Source organism: Rhea pennata, chromosome 5, assembly GCF_028389875.1.
Source record: "Rhea pennata isolate bPtePen1 chromosome 5, bPtePen1.pri, whole genome shotgun sequence".
NCBI lineage: Eukaryota > Metazoa > Chordata > Aves > Rheiformes > Rheidae > Rhea > Rhea pennata.
In genome coordinates this window covers 47,230,187-47,246,994 of record NC_084667.1, presented here as the reverse complement: position 1 = coordinate 47,246,994, position 16,808 = coordinate 47,230,187, and the positions used below count along the sequence as shown (strand labels likewise).

Below are 16,808 nucleotides of genomic sequence, written 5' to 3'. Positions count from 1 at the left end.
TCTGACTGGACATGGTGTGTGAACAGTCCTTCTAACATGCTTTGCTGCAGTTCTGCTCTAAAAGGAAGTCTAAAATTAAACATATTTTCTCACCTTCTAGGAATGAACCAGATCAAATGTGTTTGACCTTTTTTTTTCCCTCCTATCTGCAAGTGCTGAGACTTGAGAGACAAGTTGATATTGATCCCATGAGCATATCCATCAGGAAAGCCTATACATTACAGAAACTGTGTGATTGAACATCTGCAGTCCCCTTGCAAAATCAGCTGTAAGAATCTCCGGACAGTGTGATTCCAGCAGCTCACACATATTTCATGTGTATAATGTCCTGAAGCAAAGAGTATGCATTAAGTCAGTCATACACTACATATAATTTGTGGCCTGCTAGAAACAAGAAGACATGCAGTTAGAGGGGGTTAAGGCTCAGCACAACCTTTTGCATCAGTTGTGTGAGACACTCTGGTGATCCTCAGATTTTCCTGTGGAAACTGCCTGACAAGATTATACTATACTCTAGTACTATAGCCATGTCATTTTCTACACATGCTAATTTGGCCTATTAATAAATTTCATCACAGTCACAAATACTTTGTGATTTTCAGCTAAGTTTTCAAAAATTTTGTCAATTCTCAGTCAATTACAGAAAAAGAAGGGTCTGCTGGTTAATAATACTGTGAGTTTCATGCTGAATACCAAACTATGTAGCAGTAGCAGGAACAGACCTTAGAATCTCTTCCTCCAAAGCTACCACCTTCTATGTTACAGAAAACCTGATTTCCCTAAACAGAGTGCTATATAAAAGCTACAGTATACCCTGTTTGTTCTGACTCTATTCAGTATAACAGCACTCAATTTTATTTTACAATGTACGTATAATCCTAAAAAGACAAGAAAACACCATGCCAAAATCTGTGACTGCACAATAAGTTGTATAATATGTAAGCATAGTTTACACTTGTATAATGTATAGTATCAAGATATTCCAAAGGAATTTAGTGCCACAAAGTACATACAAAGCAAGCTGTAATTACCTCCAATGTATGGATAGTGGAACTGAGGCACTGAGAGACAGAACAGACCATCAGGGGTCACAGAGTCTCAGCCCAAGGCCACAGCCATTAGACTAGACTCTCACATGCATACCCCATCCCACTAGTAGTAATAATTGTTTTAAATATTGCTTCTAGGTAAAGATTCCTGTATAAATATAACATGAAAGCAGTTGCTGGTTTTCATGTGTTTATATTTTGATACAGGCTCTAATTATGTAATCACATACTACTCTTTTTGACATAGCCTTTACTGCATTCAGTACACAGGAAGGATAATGCTTGTTGAAGGTGTAATTCTTTGATACAATGTTTTATCTTCATCATTCAATTTGTGGCCCCTTCTCTCATATATTAGGCATTATACTAGTCCTGTTCCGCAGAGTAATTTATTTCCACATGGGCTTTACTGCAGTGCCATTCAGCAGAGGATTGGACTCTTTGCAAAAACTAATTACTTTGGACAACACCTTTCTGAGGTGATAGTCTTATTTTACAAATGTAGAACTCAGGAACAGGGAAATTAAATTCAAAATGTCCACTAGTTTTCAATGTGCAATTTCAGATTGCAAATTCTGATTACATAGAGTGCTTAGCATTACATGGCACCTTACACATTTGAAGCACATTTAGTGCTGACTCAACTGGTTTTTCAATACTCAACATTGTTGCCATCCAAGCAATAAAATCTCAGGTTAGGCACTGAGAACACAAGGAACATATTCAGAGACAGCCAAAGAAAAAACTGACTTTAGTAACTTACCTCGCATCATAGTGACCCTGATGAAGAGAGAGGGACAGAATGCAATGCCTCAAAATCAAGACTTCACTCAAGAGACATCCCTCTCTTCTGAGACTCCCTTGCCTCATTTACTACATATCCCACTTCAGCAAAATTGAAGCAGGAATCCTGTTCATTTTTAGAACAGATCCCCAGTTTATCCCAGAAGCTCATCCTTTCTCATAGGGGAAAAGTAATGAGTAAACATGTTACCTAAGAACATATCAGAAAGCCCATACCAAAGAAGCACAAGTGAGGTTCACTGAGACTGATTTTTGACTGCTCAATTTTTGAAAGTCTGTTTTTTCAGGTTTGTTAAATATGGAATGGTCATGGGTTTTATATATGTATTGATATATAGATAGACATATGGACACTTGAACACATATACATATATATACTCTTACTTATATACATATATATGCATATATGTACATATATATACATATATGCTTACAAACACAGGTGCATCTTCTGAGATTTACTTAAATTTTCACTGAGTTCCTTTTGATTTAGAGAGAGACAACCAAATCCACCAGCATTTATGTTTTACATTTTTTATTGAACAGAACTAGAACTGAAAACTAGATTTCCTTCAAATTCCTCTACCTGCATGATGCAAGGAAATGAAAAAGCCTGTCAGCAAAAGTAATGTGTTTAATATCATGCCTGCCCTAAACATCAGTAGAGATTTCTGTATATTGAAGATAATTCTATCACTGAGCCATATTGCTCTGTGATGTGTTTTTATCTTTGCTGTAGGATAATATCAATATTTCAAACACGAGCAAAATAATGTTTTATGAGATTGATGTGGGAAAATGCAGTGACAAGTACATAAAGAAGGGCATGGAAAAATGCCAGGTAGTCATCACAAATGCTTTCACTCCTACTAGAATTTGTGTAGTTTATCCAGTTCTAATCAACAAGTTGAGGTCCAATGGAGGCCCAGTAACTTTGATTACATTTTTAATGCAGAATTAGAAGAGCAATAAACAAAATAAAGCACAGATAATGGGATATGGAGGCAATCAACTATGTTCTAGAAGCCTACATAAGCTTTACAGACCAGAAAGCCATTTTGTTAAGATTTTAAATTAAGAAGTGATTTATAAAAAAAAAAAAAAAAAAAAAAAAAAGGAAATGAACTAGGATAAAAATTAAAGCATTAAAGCAGTTTCTGTACTGCAAACATAACATATCCCTGCAGGATCATGTTGGGGAAAGATGCAAATATGCCCAGTGGCATAACTCCTGCAAATCCATGATGACGAACTGAGCAGGCAGCTATTTGGCCACTTTGGAACCTGAGCATGGAAATGCCCAAGCAAGATGTTATGCCCTTACAGCTCTGGGTGGGTGAATTATTTACCTCTTGTCTATCTCTGCAAAGGCTATTCTGAGGAAAAACTCTCAGGTGCAGATGCAATTATACCAGGAACAAAGGTGCTTTTTCCCAATAGAGTTAAAGGCTAACTATGCCTTATGCCACAAGAAACCTTCTGTTTATATAAGCTGTGCCTATAACTCTTCTGCCAAATCCTCCAACACAGACACATTGTTATATTGTCTTTTTTTCAATTCCTCCTTGTCTGATAACAGAACTGATGACTATTACTTCCCTCCTTTACAGATTAACACTGAGCTGTTGAGCCAGAACAATGTTTTATTGTAGTATAGTGTTAGGTACCTCAATGTTTGGGAGTTTAAAGAGAGGAAGACGAGTTTCAGGAGGTGAGTGATCCGCACACTCTGCAACCAATTTTAAACTGGTTCAGACTGTGAAAATAAAGGTAACCAAAACCACTTGTTAGCTCTGTAAATCTTGACTGTTTTGACTGGAAGCAAAATCAAATCTTACAACTCAGTCTTTCCAGAAGGGCCCTCCAACTCTTCTATCCCCTTATCTCTCTGACTCAGCATGCTGTTCTTTAGGGACTTTCAAATATTTTTTAGTCCACCTGCAGCAGTGGACTCATTTCAGAACCAATTTGAATGAAATGCCCAAACATCTCTTAGAAAATAACTTGCATAATAAGCACTGTACCATTTATGATGTTGTATTATTACCAAGCAGTAAATTAATTTGTTTCCCTAAATTCCTTACCAACTTCTTTTAAATACATAAATAAAAAGGGAGAATTGCAGTGGATATTATTTCACAATATGCAGATCTGAGACATTTTAATAAGCCTCCAGGCTAAGAGGTATGAATTGTACACTGAAGAGAATGGTTTAATACACTGTTTAACTCTATCATCAAAACTGATGATAGCATGATGACTTTATGTATTTTAATATTTCTTTACAGCTGGAAAAAATGAGAATGAGAACTGTATTTATGTATTTGCTAAATGTCAGAAGTGACACTGAACCAGCCAAGTGGCACACAGCTCCTACAGCACTCTCTCTGACCAAAAAAAATACTACCTAAACAGAGAGACCCAACGACTTCCTCTAAGAATGAGCCTCTGGAGATGCCTACTGCCTCCCTCCATATACCCCTCTATGTCATGCAGCAAGACCTACACCTACTGTCTCTTCACATCACATCCCTTCACTCCCAAACACAGCAGGTATTTTCTAAAGTTTTCCCACAAAGTCAGGATACAAACTGTATAAAAGGAACCACCGTTTTGAAGAGGCCACACACAGCAGTAATCAGTGAAAGCTCTCTGTGCAAGGACCATTATCTAGACAGATTACTAAAGGTAGGTATTCAGTAATACCATAGCAAGGCCAATCCTAGGAGGAAGGATAGGATGTGAGGAAAAGGAAAAGGTTCCTTTCTCAGCTTAGATTATCTAGCAGGACCTTGTCAGAGAAACCAATTTAAGAGCCTGTGATCATACAAAAATATGTCTTTAAAGAGTAGATCCTTACCTCTTCTTACAAGGTTGGAGGCCAACAACGTCAAGGCAGCAGGCCCTCTTCAACTGGTAGCAGACCACAATGAGTCGTCCAAGGCCCAATGTCTCTCCCATTCCCAATCCAGAGAAGAGGAGAAGTGGTATTTTCTGGAGTCAATCCTTGATCCCTCTGAAGGAGATTCTACAATACAATCCCAGGACTGCAATACTAACAAGTCTGTTTTTTCTATCTCCTAGGCTCAGGGATGGTAAGATTGTCAGGACTCATATGGGCTTCTCAGAAAGGGATATAGACCATAACTCTGAAGCAATGGCTATACAAGAGGAGGTTGGGGAAGTGAGGTGGCACTGTCCTTAACTAGTTCCAAACATCATAACCTTTATTCTAGCCTTCTCAGGATCCAAGAAGGTTTGTGATACAGGACCAGCATGCTCATACAAGACAAACTTTTTTACTGTATTCCTATGGACTCATGGTAATCATGCCAGTTCTAAGTCTCTTCTCTGAGAAACCACTGCGAAATGAGTGTTTTGAGGCTCATTTTAGACTGGTAAAATGCCATGTAAAAATAAAGGTGGCCTCTAAGTGTCCTGTAGCAGGCCTGTGCCTAAGTTGTGCAGGCCTTAGCAAAAGGGATTAGCTTGTACATTACTGTCTTTTCTTGCTTTTTTACTCTCCCGATGAACAGCAAGTCCCCAGGGTGCTGTTAACTGTAAGCGATAAACACTGCTTGTACTTGTCAACAGAAAAACGTTTTACACCTAACAATAAAGTATTTTTGCACTTTACAATGCATGCTTGTTCTTAATTTTATACCCTTTAAAAGGGACACCAGCATTTTCACATCTTCACTGAGTGTAAATGGGGAACATGTGGCTGATAAAACAGAGGGCTGTGCTGCCTGTCAGAAAGATCTGGACAGGCTGGAGAGTTGGACGGAGAGGAACCTCATGAGGTTCAACAAGGGCAAATACAGGGTCCTGTACCTAAGGAGTAATAACCCTCTGCACCTGTACAAGCTGGGGGCTGAGCTGCTGGAAGGCAGCTCTACAGGGAAGGACCTGGGAGTGCTGCTGGACAACAAGCTAACCATGAGCCAGCAATGTGTCCTTGTGGCTAGGAAGGCCAATGGTATCTTGCCCCTCTACTCAACCCTGGGGAGGCCACATCTGGAGCCCTATGTCCTCTTCTCAGTTCCCCAGTACAAGAGAGATATGGAACTACTGGAGAGAGTCCAGCATAGGGTTACGAAGATGATCAGAGTGCTGGAGCATCTGCCCTATGAGGAACAGCTGCAAGAGCTGGGCCTGTTTATCCTGGAGAAGAGAAGACTGAAGGGCAATCTTATCAATGTCTATAAGTACCTGAAGGGAGGGTGTCAAGGGGACGGGGACAAACTCTCTTCAGTTGTCCCATGTGACAGGACAAGAGGCAATGGGTAAAAACTGAGCCACAGGAAGTTCCACCTGAATGTGAGGGGGAATTTCTTCACTGTGAGAGTGACAGAGCACTGAAAGAGGCTGCCCAGAGAGGTTGTGGAGTCTCCTTCTCTGGAGATATTCAAGGTCCGCCTGGCTGCAACCCTGTCTAACATGCTCTAGGTGACCCTACTTGAGCAGGGAGGTTGGGCTAGATGATCTCGAGAGGTCCCTTCCAACCTTACCAATTCTGTGATTCTGTGAACACCTGAAATTATCCTGTGCCCATTCTCTGAAGGAAAGGGACATTGCTCATTCCACAGCATATTGGTAACTTCTTGAAAAGGAGACAGTGCCTCCTAATACCTAGATAGCATTCTCCATATCTGTGTTTGGATGTATCAAGCATATAGGGCAACTGCCATATCCCCGCACATCCCTAATCTCATGAAGACCCACAATATAGCCAATATGTGCCTACAGACCTAAAATATGTGTGCATCTCTCTTTCCTCTTGCTAGGGAGAATGTTTTCTCCATGGGAGAAGTATGAAAGCAGTCAGTTTTTCCAGTTTGGAGTGAGCCTTCTTTTTATAGCTAGATGGTGAACAGTCCTGAGCATGTTTTTTTGTATCAAGAGGTATTTTGGTGAAAGGGTCAGGAAGGTCTAGGCCTGGCTAATGTTTAACCTTAGCATGGTGATTAAGAGGAAAGAATTTCTAAGATTTTAGACAATCATATTTTAGAAGGTACTAATTGTTGGTTCTTAAGTATGCATGTATAGCGGGAAAGAAAGGGACTTAATCACATAGATAGTCAGAATTTCAGGTGCATTCTCCCCTAGCTTCCCTGTCCAGACATCTTAGCCCTTCTTTCAAACCTCATGTGAATCCTTAGAACTCAATTCTCCCTGAACTGGCTCACATTTACTCAGATGTGTATGCAAACACACAGTTATGGAAATAGAATTGTTTTTTCCCCCCAAGTATAAAAACACAGCACATTTTGAATTCAGTTATTCTATACCTAAACAATTAATAGCTGGTATTTTGATACAATCTGGTCTTAACTCCATGCACAAAGATCGCATACTATCAGGACCTAACTCTGATGGGCTTTCTTTTTCAAATTTTTTGATGTTTAAAAAAAAGGCCAGTAAACAATATATGATTATTTCATTGCTAGGCTATACCAGTACTACATCAGTCAAAGTTGCCCAAACAGCTACAGTTCAGAAATTTCACAGGATGAGTGCTTTTGTTTGTTAAGAAAAGCAAGTTGATTTTGATCTTAAAACTGTATCTACAATTAAATGCTATACCTGTGAATTCTTGTTGAGTGCTGAATAGGCAGAGTGCTCCTCCCTCAGCTCTGCTGCACTGCTCTGTGATTATGTCATAACTGATCCTTAACTGTTCCATCTGTGGGTTATTCCCTGCCTCTCCTTATGTTCAACTGCTAGCTATTTATAAATTAAACTCCACTATCAGAGCATTCACCAGCTTTCCTGAAAGAGGGTCTAAATTTGCAAAACAAAATGCTGAAGCTGCAGAAACACTCCAAACATCAGGAAAAAAAGTCCATCTCAGAAACAACAGTTAGTGTGGAAATTCAAAGTATTTCCACTTCGGTGTATTCTAAGTGCCTCCATCTGATGTAGCCATTTTGGATTTTCAGCATACACGAGGTCACAAACTAGCCTACTAAGAAATATTTATACACGTGATGATGAAGTCCTAGCTTGCAAAATACTGGAGAAGCAATCACCACCAGTAGGCAGTTTAACTTCCCTGCAGCTTCAGAAAGCCTGTGCGCATGTGACTGGAGGCTAAAAATCCCTAGTCATATTATAGCCATAACCTACAAGAGAGGCCAGATCCTAAAGTGTAAGTGATCACATCCCCATTGCTTTTGGGAAGTCTTTCTCATTTATATCTGAGGAAAAACTAAGAAATCAGCTTTTAAATGAGCAGCCTCGATAATTCTCTATGATATCTCAAGTAAAATGAAAATGATAAATATTAAATGTGTATAAGAACTTGAAAAAGAAGTGAGCCTACTCTGTCTCATATCAGTAAAAATCTGAATTAGGCAGACCTTGGAAGATACACCCCAATACACAAAGTAAAACCTGGCCAAGGAGACCTTCATGACTCCTAGTTGTTCTTCTCTCTGTTACACTTTCCTTCTGACCTTGGGTAAATTGATTAACCTTTCTTTTCTAAGTTGCTCTAACGGTGCTATGACTCTGTACCTCCTGTAGAGGTTGTGATGCTTAATTGGCCAGTATCTTTAAAATACTTCAAGCACTTCAGATGAAATAAGTTGTGTACCAGAAATAATTGAAGTCAATGGAGCTGTGACAACTGACACTAGATGAGGATCTTCCCCCTGGTGTTTAATAGGATTAGAAGGAGGCTTAGTGGAAATGACAAGAAGCCAGAGAGACACTTGGTGGTAATAAGATCATAAATCAGTCAAAAGGTTTATTATTTCCTGTGGTAGTACTCAGCATTTTCCATCTCTTAGGCATCAGCATCCATTAATTCTCAGACCACCCTATAAAGAGACAGATGTATTATGTTCCACACTACACAGGTAAGAAAAATCAGGCAGACAGGTGATGTGGCTTATCCAACAGATGTAAAAAATCAAATTTGAGCCCCTGACTCCTAGGTCAATTCTCAGGACTCCCCTTTCACCACTTTTTTTTAATATGTACACATTCCTTATCCTTCTGTTTCAACGATGAAAGCCCTTTCTCCACAAGCATCCCTGTTTAATTTCCAATTAGCTACTGCTCAGATGTTCTGCAAACTTCTTAAAGCCCATGGAAAGAAAGTGAGGCTGAGGGGAATCCTGCTGGGCTGAGAAGCTCTCCTTGTCTCAATAGCCATTTTCCTCAAGTGCCAAGGAGGAAATAATAGTATTTGACAGTGCAAATATTTTTCAGTATTCACAATCAATGCCACATAGTACCTGGGTGCTCTATTGCAACCTTTCATCTTAGAAGCAGTTCATACTAGAATATGCTGGGATAGAGCTTGTCACTTCAAACTGCCTATTGCTCATTGTAGGAAGAAATTCATGACCTGCTTAAGCCTGCAGGGAAAATTATTGCCGTTGCTTCAGCTCTCCAGTGTGCCTACCATTAGATGATGCAAGGTTGAGGTTATGTAACTGTTCTGGCCGAATCCAGCTGTTTTCAAGGAGACCAGTCCCAGCTGATCTGGTCTGATTCCACCCCTTTCTGTAATGGTCCCAAGCTCGGCTTTTGGTTTCTCAGTCTGAATAATAGCCTCTAGGTGAGTCTCCACAGATTAAGTTCTGTGTAGAGGAAATACATATTATTTGAATCAGTACCCTACTTGAAATTATGTAAATATCATAGTGTGTCTGAATGGAAACATAACATGAAATGTGACAAATTATTCAACTGTTATAATGTTATAAATCTGCAATAATCCCAGAGAATGCAGTTCACTGTATAAAAAAGACTTCTATTGCTGCTTACAATAACAGTGCAGCAGTGGAGTAACTACTTCTGAATGACAGAATATTTTTAAGTATTATACCTCAAATTTACACTCACAGTTTGGAAAGCAGATCTTTGGCCTACATTAATTCTCCTTAAACAATGGCCCAAAATGAGATGAAGGAGAAAGGATAAGACATTGCTCAATAAACCCCCCAAACTGTGGTAACACACCACAATAAGCCATTTGGAGATGCTGTTTTCTGGCCATCCACAGCAACATTTGCCCAAGGAAAGCAGGGTTTTTTCTTTAAAAATAATAAAAAAAAACTTTTTAGCTGTAACAAAAGAGCAAATTATTTTTCTTCATTCTTTGTAAAAAAGGAAGGTAAAGAAGGATGTAGGCTTGCACTTTTTGCACACTTCTGTGTTTTGATGCTGATGTGTCACTACAGGTACATTTCTGTTTTAATATTAAACAGAATGGCAGAGCGACATACTGGAAAGATATTTCCACTCATATGGTATGACCATCAAACTCATACCCAAAAAAGTTTAAGAAACAAATGCATTATCACTGTTGGCCTCTTCCATGCTCTTTGCTTACTAAAATGTAACTACCCTGATAGATGTTAGATTCTTACCACACTGAGTCTCATTCATCACAATACAAGTGAACTGCCTGACAAAATTTTAGTTCTCAAAGCCAGTCAATATAGTTCTGCTTTTGACTCTGACACTGAATCAATGTATAACCTTGGTAAAATCACTTTTTTCTTGTACTCCTCCACTGGGAGTTATTAAGACTCAATTCATTAACATACATACAGTGATTTAAAGTGATTTAGCACTGTCAGACAGAAAGTCTTAGAGAAAAAGAGTACCATTGTCATAGATTCACATTAAATTATCTTGACAAAGTGAATGCCATGCTATCTTTAGTTACAAAGTAACTAGGGAGGCAGTCAGATTCCCAGATGCTGGTAACTTTGGGGATAGGGAGATCTGAGGCAGAGGGATGAACAGATTCATAACAGCTAAAACTTCAGAGCCTTTGTGCAAAACTGCAGGTGAAAACAATGTCATGTTTCATGTAGAGTCTTGCTTAGAGCTCATCTCCTACTACTGTTTGTCTGAAAAAACAGAAGAGTGAAGGGAGCAATTACCATTGCGGAAAACATAAAAGGGTGACTGCTGTGTGTTTGCTGCCCACAAGGGAAAATTACTACTTTGTCTTTAGCACATAGACAAGATTCTCTCTGCAGCTGAACAGAAACTGCACTGTAAATGCAAAGTCCAGCTACAGTCAAAAAAAAAAAAAAAAAAAAAAAAAAAAAGAGGAAAAAAAAAGAAAAATGCCAAGGCAATGAATTCTGCTGGATCAGAAACAGAATCATGTATAGGCTACTTTGAATAGGATGACAAAGATGTTTTGCTAACAGTCTAGGCTGCAGACAACAGCTTTCCAGTTACTTAGAAGAGGTGGCGGTACCATCTCTGTCTGGGAATCTCTACCAGGCTTGTGATGGGAATTGCCCAGCAGGACTATAGGAAGCTGAGTGTCTTGAGTGTAAGAGGGGTAATCTCAGTCGAAACTTTTTTTTTTTTGGATGGCGTCAGATGAAGGATAGGCTTATGCTACCAGATGGCAAGGATGTAATTTCAAATTTGGGATGGGATTCTGGGATTTTCCTTCTCCTTGGCAGTACTGAAGTGGATGGTCTGTAATGATCTGGTGAGCATATCCCAAATAAAGTGATGGCTTACAAAGCATGTAAGCTTTTCTCCCTTATTCCTGTACTTCTCTATACAACTGCTGGCTTGGACTGAAAGTCCTTGACAACCAAAAAAATAAAAAGAAGTCTAGCACAAAAGCCCACGGGAAATGGGGCTAGACTGTAATGAGAAAAAGGAATAAAAAAATGGGAAGCAATATGTAAGCAGCACTTGAGTCTGTGTGAGGTTAGCGTTAACCACTTAATCCAAGCTAAATAAAATGTTGTCTAGGGATTGTGATTAGAATAGGCAGCTCAGGGGAGGCAGGAGTTTCTCGAAGCTGGAGACAAGAGGAAGCTTTGGGAGCTGGGTAATGTAGTGTATACTTTTGAGCACTATCCACATCTGTCTGAAGTGAACATTATGTTCACAAAAAGGGCACACACACTCCATTCCCACTCCCATATCACATTCACCTAACACAGTGCCATCATGCTGCCAGACTGTGCTGAGATGTTACACCACTCTGCCACATTACCATCAGAGAATCTCAGTGTGACTGGATATTTCATGCGTCCCGTCTAAATTGACCACTCTGTAACCAACAGCTTGAAATGCCTCCTTCCCACTTCACATTCCCAGCTCAGAGATGAATGTGCAGCCAGTCAAATGTAGATCAAAATCCTCTTGTGAATACTCTGCCTCTTGTAATTCTTCTGCTTTTTTGGAAGTAGGTATTGGATAAGACTGCTCAAGAACAGCAGCCAAATTATTCATTTAGTTGTTCTGATTCTTATTGCATTCTACCTTCAGGTACATAATCAGGCTTTTATTCACCTAACAGCTTTATCCTCTAACCAGCTATTCATCTAGGAGGTTTCACTGCAGGATTTCTACTGTAAGGATCTTTCTTTGTTGCGTTAGAGATGGAATTCACTGCTTCAGTGCCATGCTTTTGCTCATTAAAAATAATTTCCCAGTGAGTTTAATTCCAGTAGCTCTTCAGTCACTTTAGAGACCCTGCTGCAGTTTTAGCTCTAGAGAACATGTTAAAGACCAGCAGGGAAAATGAAAAGGAGAGAAGAAAACAAGAAGTTGGAAGGGCAAGACAGATTGCTGGCATATTATAAGCAAGCCCAGACATGCTGCTGCCCATTGGGACAGTGATTCTAGCAGCCCTGGGAAATGTGTTTCACTGCACAGTCAGGCTTTATCTTCAAATTTCTCCCCTACCTCCTAATGTAGGGGAGGAAATAGGGAAATGTAGGAGGGAAAATACATACCTCTGTATGTGTTTTCTTTCTTGCCTCCCTCTTTTCCTTGCCCCCTTTCCTCCTTATACCTGTCTTGGCTTTTCTCCTTCACTACACATCTTCTGTACTCACTAGAGACATTTTGGAGATTGCTTTTCAAGCATAGGCTCTTTCCAATTTTTAGGGAAATTTGGAACAGGGAGATTCTGTGGTCCATAGCAGCACACTGAATAGCACAAACACATGGCCCAGATGAGGTGGTACATGCAGCTGCTGCTGAGTCTTCCTTCAGTTCCTCTGTTTCCAAAGTAGCACACTGTCATGAGAAAGTTTTGTATGTGTAGTGTTGGGTAGATCTACAGCAGCCTTGTATTTGTTACAATATTTAACATAGATTGGCTACTTTCAGTATAGTTCCATGTTTTCATACAAATAAGAGCTGGCACAGTCCAGAGGTGACAAAAGATTATGTGAAGATGCTAGACATGTTAATTTCCACTCTACTGTGACTTAACCATAGGTACCAGTCAGTGATCTATTTCTAATATATCACATAAATAATGAGTCACATTATTCAATAAAGCATCAACTTAGACAAATGAAGGAAGACGTAATGTACTACTTATCACACAGTGGGCCAAGTTCCTGATATAAGTCAACAGCCTTTTTGAGGCTTTCCTCAGCTGAACTTAATCACATTTCTAAAAAACAAAACAAAAATGTAGAAAGTGTACTGCTGACCCTTCAGGGTATTCAGCATTGTACAGTGGACAAGAGGAGTGGGACAGCCTCTCGTGGCACACCTGGGCACAGAAAAAATAATGCAATCAGTCACTGTACAGCAGGAAAGACTCTACTAACAGATTCAGCAAGAAACTGCTTTTCTTTTTTAGAGGGGCAACACTGCCCCCACCCTAGGAGTCAATATGCTGGAAAACTCACTGCCTGAAGTGAAACTAGAAGATAAATAATCATCGGGATTACCCTGCAGAGGGGCAATCCGTGCTGCAGAAGGAACTGAGATTTTTTTAATTGAGATTTTTAGACCTTTTCCATCCTCAAGCTGATTGAAGACAGCTGTCCTAGACACTGTGGCCATATAATCTACTGGGAAGGCAAGGGAATATAAATTTCAGCCTCCAGCCTTGAGGGGCTCATGTAAATATCCATTATTGACTGTCTACTTTGTACATCTGCTATACCTCAATATTCCTTTGACTCACTTTCAACCTCCTGCTATTCTAGCACTATTTTAGTCAGGTGAGAAATGGCTCTTCCTTCTACTTCTAAGGCCTGGGGAGATTCTGCAGTCTGTTTTGTCTCTAGTATCTCTTGAATTGGTGTAATTGGGTTGTTTCAGGATGGATGAAGGAAAAACTGAGAACTGGCTTTCAGAAAGAGTTATAGAAAGGAGAAAATATAAACAAAAACTAAGAACTGAACTTAAAGTCTTAGACATTCTTCTCCCTTCCAAAATCTCATTTGTAACATGTCAGCACAAAAACTCATCTGTAATATATGGGAGTACAAAACATACTGGAGACTATCTGAAATCCTCAGACTGGTCCAAGGGGTGATGATGATAATGTTCAGAGAACATCTTTTACCACAAAAGGAGAGAAATAGTTTCTCCATTTGACAGAAGTTGGAATTAAAGAGAAGAAATGTGAAATAACCAGGTCAACATCAAACAACACGTAGATGCTCACTTACGAGTATAAACGGATTTTGCAGGTGTCAGCCTATTACCCTTTCTCTGAATGTGTGCTCTATAAAACAAGACAAATCTGTACACAGTTACATATGAGAGACATCCACAAGACTGTGGAAAAACTTGAAAAAGCATACACTAGAAACCTCTTTTCTTGAAGGATTAAGTGGAACTAGTCCTAGCCCTCGTACATGTATGAATATATGAATACCTGGAAAGAAAGAGCCATGAATTGTCAGCACATATACAAGAGAAAACCTGAAAAACCAGTCTCCACTCTATCATGCTTACCTACTCTTTACAGATTGCAGTAGATGGCTTGCAGTAGATGGCTTGCAGCTTGACTTTCCAAGAACAAAAAGTCACAAGCACAGGGGGGGAAACCACTGCACAGTGGCCCAAATTCAAACTAATTTTTGTTACTTGAGGCAACTTAGTCATAATCACAGTCATGCCGGAACTCAGCTATGGCCTTTCCATCTGAGCTGGTTAACCAGATTCCCTTTAGAGTCTATAGGTACATTTCTAAGGACAAATTCATCTGGCCTGTTTTAGATACTCGTTTTAGAACAAGACTAGTTACCAAGACTATCCTCCCCACACATTCTGAACCTCAGGTTGGAAATTCAAATTTGTATGTGTATCATCAAACAGATAGATATATGCACTTAACCATTTTAATTGAATCTCAAGTCAATAGATGAGAACTTAGGATTCATAAAAACTGAAGCAAAATTCAAGTAGCCAGAACTAAAATGAAAGGCTACAAGAAATCATCTGTGTACTCAACAGAAGGCAAGGAAGCACCATCAAGATCAGCAATGATAACATACCCCAAATACATCCTTCAGCATCTCTGCATACTGCCAGGAGGAAAGTAGTACAGATTCTGCACTGTGTTCAGTGCCAGCATGTGTGCCTGCAGTTGTGTACACACTAAATAGCCAATGCAATGAGAGATTGTTATTGTGTTAAATTCCATGACTGTAAATCCAGAATAATTGCAACAAGAGATCTCTATAGCTCCAAGACCCAGATTTAAGCCATATAAGTGAGATTTGATCCTGACTGCAGGGGCTCAATTTGCAAACCCAACTTGTTCTCATGACTTCAACGATGAAAAGGCTGCCAGCAGTGACTAACTGGTCTCTTAGGAAAAAAGTAGAGTTTAATTACTCTAGTATACTATTCAGTGACTTCCCTAGACATACCACACACTGCACGATACGTGACAACGTGGGTGCCACAAAGTTTTTATCATCACGAGCTTGGGACACCCATGTTAGTCATGAGTTTGATTCTTGTCTCCCTTTTCTGAAGTGCATTTGCTGCTACGGAAACACTGTCAGTACAATGGGCAGGGCTTTCTGACATCCAGATGAACTCCACACTAAGGCTAAATGTATTTTCTTTAGCTAGGTCTAACCATCACATATTAACCAGTTCAAGTCCATCACACACAGTCTTGAGGTGCATTTCTACAGAAAGGAGGTATTCACACGATAATTCATATGAACAACCTGGTGATTCACTTCCTTACTCTTAACTAGTGGTGAGTATCTTAAACACTATCAGGTCATGCAGACAGCAAACTGTGCAGCACAAACAGCTGTAATGGTATTTAGCTTAAGGTACTGTTCCAGAAATGTAAGACCAGAAACCCACTGCTGAATTATGATCACAATTCAATTAATTTGCTTTTTTCTTTCTTACAATTCTCCTTTTGCAAGGAGGCTACAAGAGATACTACCTTAAATGGACCAAGAAAGTCACAACAAAGCCAGGCTTTTACACCATTTTATCTAATACTACTTTTGAAAAGAGACTGAGGTATAAATGTGATCAAAATCAAATCATTTAAACAAAAAAAAGGAAAAAAAAACTCTTTAATTTAGTGGCCATATCAAATTCCATAATCTGAGTGCTTTTTTTTAACAGAGGAACAATAAAACAAGAACTTCCCTGCTCAATCAAATCGATGGCTCATTCATTCCTGCACCGAAATGTGAAAAGTGCCAATTTTTTTTGGAAGAGGTAACGAACCCCCTCTCTGCCTCTGCCACTCATATTATAACCTGCACTGTTAAACTCCTTTTGATCCCAGTTTGTGATCATAGACAGGAAAATCAGTTTGGGAAAGTTGAAAATGTTCTGAAATGTTCATCAGATTTTAGAACACCTTGAAAGCTATGAAATGGTAATAAAAATGGTGTTATGGATACTTAGCACTTTTCAACAGGAATGTGTTTTTTGTTCTATTTAACTTCTCCAGTCTTTCTTAGTCTGCACTTAGTTAATGGCATAAATTTTAAGATATCACAGAGAAAGCAAGTTTGGATCTCTCATGCAAGTTTGGATCTCTCACACAATTTTGCCTTAACAACCAGTCCCACACCATTCTGGAGATTCAAAAGATATGAAAAATCTCAGTAAAGCTACTGAAACAGGAGACTTGTGAAATTCAACTTATCACATTATGCAAAGGTAAGTACTGGTTGTGGTTTTGCTCTTCTGAAAAGAAGCAGTAACTGCCAT

The 16,808-nt window shown here is 39.3% G+C and overlaps 1 protein-coding gene across 1 annotated transcript in view; it reads right to left on the bottom strand.

Annotated features, from left to right (window-relative positions):
* NRXN3 (neurexin 3) overlaps positions 1-16,808 on the bottom strand; it is a 721,730-nt gene that overhangs the window by 381,174 nt on the left and 323,748 nt on the right. The window lies entirely within an intron of this gene.